Genomic DNA, 6,317 nt, shown 5'->3' on the forward strand with positions numbered 1-6,317 from the left:
CTGTTCCCTCCCCTTGTTTCTCCACTTTCTCTCCCCTCACTGACTCTGATGTTTCCCAGCTCCTACTCTCCCACCGCCCACCACCTGTGCTCTTGACCCCATCCCTTCCTCTCTCCTCCAGACCATCACACCTGACATCCTCCCATATGTCACCTCCCTCGTGAACTCCTCCTTGTCTTCTGGACGTTTCCCCTCCTCTTTCAAGCTGGCCCACGTCACCCCACTGCTGAAAAAGCCCACTCTGGACCCCTCTGTCATCCAGAACTACCGTCCTGTCTCCCTTCTCCCTTTCCTATCCAAAACAATTGAACGAGCTGCTTCTAATCAACTCTCCTCTTTTCTCTCCCTGAACAACCTCCTAGACCCCTACCAGTCTGGCTTCAGACCTGGCCACTCGACAGAGACCGCACTCATCTCGGTCAATGAGTCGCTTCACGCCGCACAAGCAGCCTCCCATTCATCTGTCCTGATCCTCCTAGACCTTTCTGCCGCCTTTGACACCGTCAACCATCCCATCCTCCTGTCCTCCCTGGCAGCTATGGGGATCTGTGGCACAGCACTTGACTGGATTGAGTCCTACCTCTCCGGTCGCTCCTTCCAAGTCGCCTGGGCTGGTGCAGTATCAGCACCTCGCCCCCTTGCCACAGGAGTTCCCCAGGGCTCTGTCCTTGGTCCCCTCCTATTCTCCCTGTACACCCAATCTCTTGGTCCTGTAATCTCTGCCCATGGGTTGTCCTATCATTGTTATGCCGATGACACCCAACTCTTTCTCTCCTTCCCGCCCTCTGACACTCAGGTCTCTGCTCGCATCTCTGCCTGCCTGAGGGACATCCAGAGCTGGATGGATAACCACCATCTTAAGCTGAACCCAGGCAAGACGGAGATGATCTTCATCCCTGCTCCATCCTCTAACCTTCTTGACTTTTCTATTTCCCTGGGGGACACTGTGGTGTCATCATCACCCACCGCAAAAAACCTTGGAGTGGTGATGGACAACAGACTGTCCCTCTCCCAGAACATCACGGCGGTGAGTCGAACGTGCAGGTTCTTCCTGTACAACATCCGGAGAATCCGCCCCTTCCTCACCACCTACGCAACCCAGCTCCTGGTTCAAGCGATGGTCCTGTCCCGCTTGGACTACTGCAACTCGCTACTGGCTGGTCTGCCAGCATCCGCCATCAGACCCCTGCAGCTCATCCAGAATGCTGCAGCGCGTCTGGTCTACAACCTCCCCAGACATTCCCATGTCACCCCCCTGCTCACTGACCTCCACTGGCTGCCTGTTATGGCTCGCATCAAATTTAAGTCCTTGGTGCTTGCATACCAGGCAGCTAAGGGGTCAGCACCAGGGTACATTCAGAGGATCATCAGACCCTACACACCAGCCAGACCTCTCCGTTCTGCCACCTCTGGACGCTTGGCACCTCCCCCTCTTCGCGTCTGCACTTCCCGCTCCCGTCTGCTGTCTGTCCTGGCCCCTCGCTGGTGGAATGACCTCCCCGTGATGGTCAGAACAGCAGAGAATCTCACCACTTTCAAACGCAGACTGAAGACTCATCTCTTCAGGCTGCACCTCTCCCCACCCCTCCCTAGCCTATAGTTCAGCTCATTGTACCTAGCTAGGATAATTTGATTATGTTAGTGTATCTGGTAGGATTGTTTTTGTATGATTAGGTGTGATTCCAGTGCTAGTTTGTACTTTGTACTTGGTAGGATTCTTGCTGCTGAACAAGCTTACTCTACAGGGTTGGAGTCCTGATCGATGTGGTCACTTCTGGCACTACGATCCTTACTTCACTCTAGTGTTTCTTTTGCGCCTCTACATCTTGAAACCTATGCACTTGTTGTACGTCGCTCTGGATAAGAGCGTCTGCTAAATGCCTGTAATGTAATGTAATGTAATGACCAACCCTGTTCTCGGAGACCTACATGTACCATCCTGTAGGTTTTCATTTCAACACCTAATTTGGCGCACCTGATTCTACTGATTAGCAGCTCGACAAAGATCTCTAGCTGTTGAATGAGGTGTGCTTTGTTAGGGTTGGAGTGAGGGCTTACCTGTGATTTAGGTGTGCTGTTTACAGGGTTTTCTCCCTGCTCCCTCCCCCCAAGAATATCAATCCATTTTTAAGAGCCCCAGTATCAGGATTGGTGTCGCACGCTAAAACTCAAAAACTGAGTCGAGCTTTGTCGAGTCAGCAATCCGAACCCCCCCTCCCCCCCCAAACCCCCGGAACACCTTGTCCCCGGTCGTTGACCCGTGCTGACCACGTGTGAGAGTGCACCGAGCGAGCAGACCGTCCCCGGGGCGATGGGGGAAAATGGCCGCCGTCGCCTGCTGTTCGCTCCGCGGTAACAGCTGGGCCTTCAGAGCAGAGGCCTCTCTCACTGTGAGCCCGTCTCTGCGGGTGTACACACACACACACACATATGCACACGCGTGCACGTGCACACACACACACACACACATACACACGCACGCACACGCGTACACGTACACACACACACACACATACGCACGCACGCACACGCGTACACGTACACACACACACATACACACGCACGCACACGCGTACACGTACACACACACACACACATACGCACGCACGCACACGCGTACACGTACACACACACACACATACGCACACGCGTACACGTACACACACACACACATACACACACACGCACGCACACGCGTGCACGTACACACACACACACACACACACACGCGTGCACATACACAGATACAAACACGCACGCACACGCGTACACGTACACACACACACACATACGCACACGCGTGCATGTACACACACACACACACACACATACGCACACGCATGCACGTACACACACACACATACACACGCACGCACGCACACGCGTACACGTACACACACACACACGCGCGTACACACTCGGACTCACGCTCATACACATAGTCACTCAGTCACACACACAGTCATACACTCACACACAAACATGCATATACACTCGCACTCATAGTCACCCTCACACACACACACAAGCATACACTTGCGCTCACACTCATACACATACACACAGTCACACACACACACACACACACACACACACACACACAGGTGCTTTTAAACAGCTGCCATTGCAGCTTTGCTTTCACATGTGCGTGTATGCGCTAACAATGCATATCACTTACACACGTGCGTGTATGCGCTGACAACGCATATCACTTACAAATGCGTGTGCATGCCCAGCATTACTGGAGAGCTGTACTGTACTAAGAGCGATGTTTCTGAATGTGGCCACTGCAGCAGCAGATGATCTACGACTACTGTAATCTTCTCTGTTCCTGAATGTGCCCTTTGGGCAATAAAAAATCTGGCCCCCCAGTCAGAATGCCCCCCATTGTTTTCCAGTGTCCTGTTGTCTTCTGTTTTGCTCTGGTTCAGGGACATCGGCTGTTTTGTCTTTACAACCCTTTACTGACTCCATAGTGGTGAGGGAAAGCAAAATAAAATTTCACAAAATCGCTTTCAAGAAAACGAAAGATTTTCACCGATCGGAGATTCACGTTTGCCTAACCCGTCGTGTTTTGTTTGTGCTGTGAACAGGTCTGTTCTATCCTCTACTGAACCATACAGATATTTGTTTTTCTTCTTCAATAGATACATTCTGTGTTGCATTTAAGCTCTTGTGGGTTAAAATAAATTGGAGGATTAGGGTGTGCTTCTGGGAATGTTTGTGCCAGTTACAGATCTTTTTTTAATTTTTTTTAAATAATAATTTTGACATTGTGCTCTTTGTTTCATGACCTTGTTAAAAACAAGTAGCTGGTAGGCTTGGCTTATCACCCTGCAGCAGTCAATAAGGGTGCAGTAAAGCAGCAGTCACCGGGCCTGTTTTATGGGTTTGCACTGGAGCGCACACTTAATTATTGCGGGTGACGTGTAGGCTGCTCGGTTCTGCCTTTCAGTAGGATGGTGAGTATTACACACACACACACACACACACACCCCATAGCATCTGTGTCCAATCAGAAAATGGCGTGGCTGTCTACAGGCAATGTGTCGCATGAACACTCGGGGTTAATTCTGTTACGAGACCAGATGCATTAGTGTGATTAGGAAAGTTTGGGTGGGGGGGGGGGGGGGGGGGCGGGTTCCGGTAGTGGAGTGTAGTTCTTTCATTGTTCAGAAAAAACAATGAAGCAACCACATTTTCCCCCCAGAAGGAACTGCTGGGCTTTAACGGCAGATTTTAGAATAATGATTTTTCTTTTTCTTCTTTTTACCACTGGGTTTTTTAATTTTTTTTTTTTTTATCCCGTGAAATATCAGTGGTTAGCAGTGCATGTGGCACACAGCACTGAGCACTGCAACAGGTCTCACAGTAAAATTGTGTAGGAGGGCTGTGCTGCTGTGCTATCACAAACAGGAAATGGTTTCCTCTGAGGTCGCACGTGTGCACATGTGCACGTGCAGTTTAAAGAGCAGCTGCGCTCGCTGCTTCAGCTTGGCTCCGCCTACCACACGAAAATGTGTCCTGGGGTCGGTGGCGTAGGTGTGCGCATCTCATTTGCATAAAGTAGTCTATATACTGTACAAATGAATTTGTACAACGTGACTGTGCCGGGCTCATGGAACAGGATCAAACTGTCAAACTAGACGTCGCAGATCATGTATTAATCAAGATTCAGCGATTGCATGGCCTGTTTCTCACCTCAAATGTTTTCGGGGGCATTATTTTTGTGGAGTGTTCAGGCAGAATATGATAAAGTTTATGGACGGGTCACCGTGTTTCTCGAAAACCAATCTAGCCAATCAGGTGCCGGCAGTGTTCCGTCATATTAAAAAGTAAACGGACAAATTTGAGGGAGGCAGCAATTCCCCTGCTGGATATCTTCATCGACATCTGCATCACGTAGTCTTATCTCCAAAGAGGTACTCTGATATCATAACTGGGGCGGGGCCAGAATAGAATGCAGAAGGCATTTTATCAAGTGTTACAGAGGGCAGCACCAAGATGTTATCTACCAGGTTATTTCTGCCAAATTATATTATTTCAGAAATGTTGAAATAATGGCACGGATTAAAATGATTCAATATAGAGTGGGCATACAAACACCAAGGCTGTAATTACGCCTAGAATCTAGGCTGTGATGACCTTTTAAAGAGACAGAAGACAGAGAGCGGTTTTTGGGGAGAGCACAGCTGAGCTGACTGTGTATCGCTCCTCAGTTTCGATCCCCCCCTTCCCTTCCTACGCATCCTCCGTATCCGTGACTCACACACGACAACATTTATTCTCGTCTCTCATCCTCGCTGTTCTTTTTTTTTTTGGGGGGGGGGGTTATTTCATTTTCTAAAAAGCAAAAACAAGTTATGTATGCAGGTCCTCTCTGGACGAGGCACTGGGTCACGCGACAGGCTTATCTCCTGGGCCAGACGGACGCGGTACAGGTTTTTTGGCGGAATAAAGAGCTTTGGGGAGCGTTGGGGGGGGGGGTTCTGGGGGAGGGGGTGGCTCTGGCAAGTCACCTGCCCTTGGAGTCCAGCCTGCTGACTTGTCAACGCCTCGCCTGGTTTCCTGGCTACGGCGAGCTGTTTACCGTCGCGGATCACTTCTCCCTCAGAGTTCACACTGGGCCGACGGTAAACTCACACGGGGTCAAAGGTCGGCAGGTCGCAAATCCAGACAGGAGGGAGTCAGACGGAGGGAGAACTCCCTTTCAGGCAAGCAGAAGTCATCACTGCAGTGTGGAATTATCGAGAGAAATTTGGGCACCGAGACAACACAGACGAACATATGGCAGTACGGGGCACTGGGCGGCTCACGCGGGTTAGGATGAGCCCCACGTTCTCGGATCGATTCCAGACTTTGCCGGTGCCGACTGTGGCCGGCAGCTCCATAGGGCAATGGGCAATTGCTGATTGCATCGTGTGTGGGAATGTTCAGTCAGAAGGTTCAGTCGCTGGTTGATGAGGTGCCGTGAACTGCTCGTTAAAAACTGCATATGAAAGGTCTTCCTCCCACTCCACTCTGTGAGGCCTCAGCTGTAGTCCGTATTAAGAGAAGCAGACTGTCGACACCACGTGTTTCGGAGGAGAACCGTGGACGTCTACGCTCTCCTGAATTGGCAGGGGAGTTTTACGCACGACAGTTAGCGTACAGATGGTTAGCCATTCCAAATTTGGGCTGGTATTGAACAAGCTCAGCCCCATATTGGGTGCCAAATTTATATATTTTTTAAAGAACAGCAACATGGCAGTATGACCAGCAGCCTCCATGTTTATGAAGGACTCTTATGGTAACGGTACTCTTGGGGGAGAGTGTAT

This window comes from Anguilla rostrata, chromosome 10, assembly GCF_018555375.3.
Source record: "Anguilla rostrata isolate EN2019 chromosome 10, ASM1855537v3, whole genome shotgun sequence".
NCBI lineage: Eukaryota > Metazoa > Chordata > Actinopteri > Anguilliformes > Anguillidae > Anguilla > Anguilla rostrata.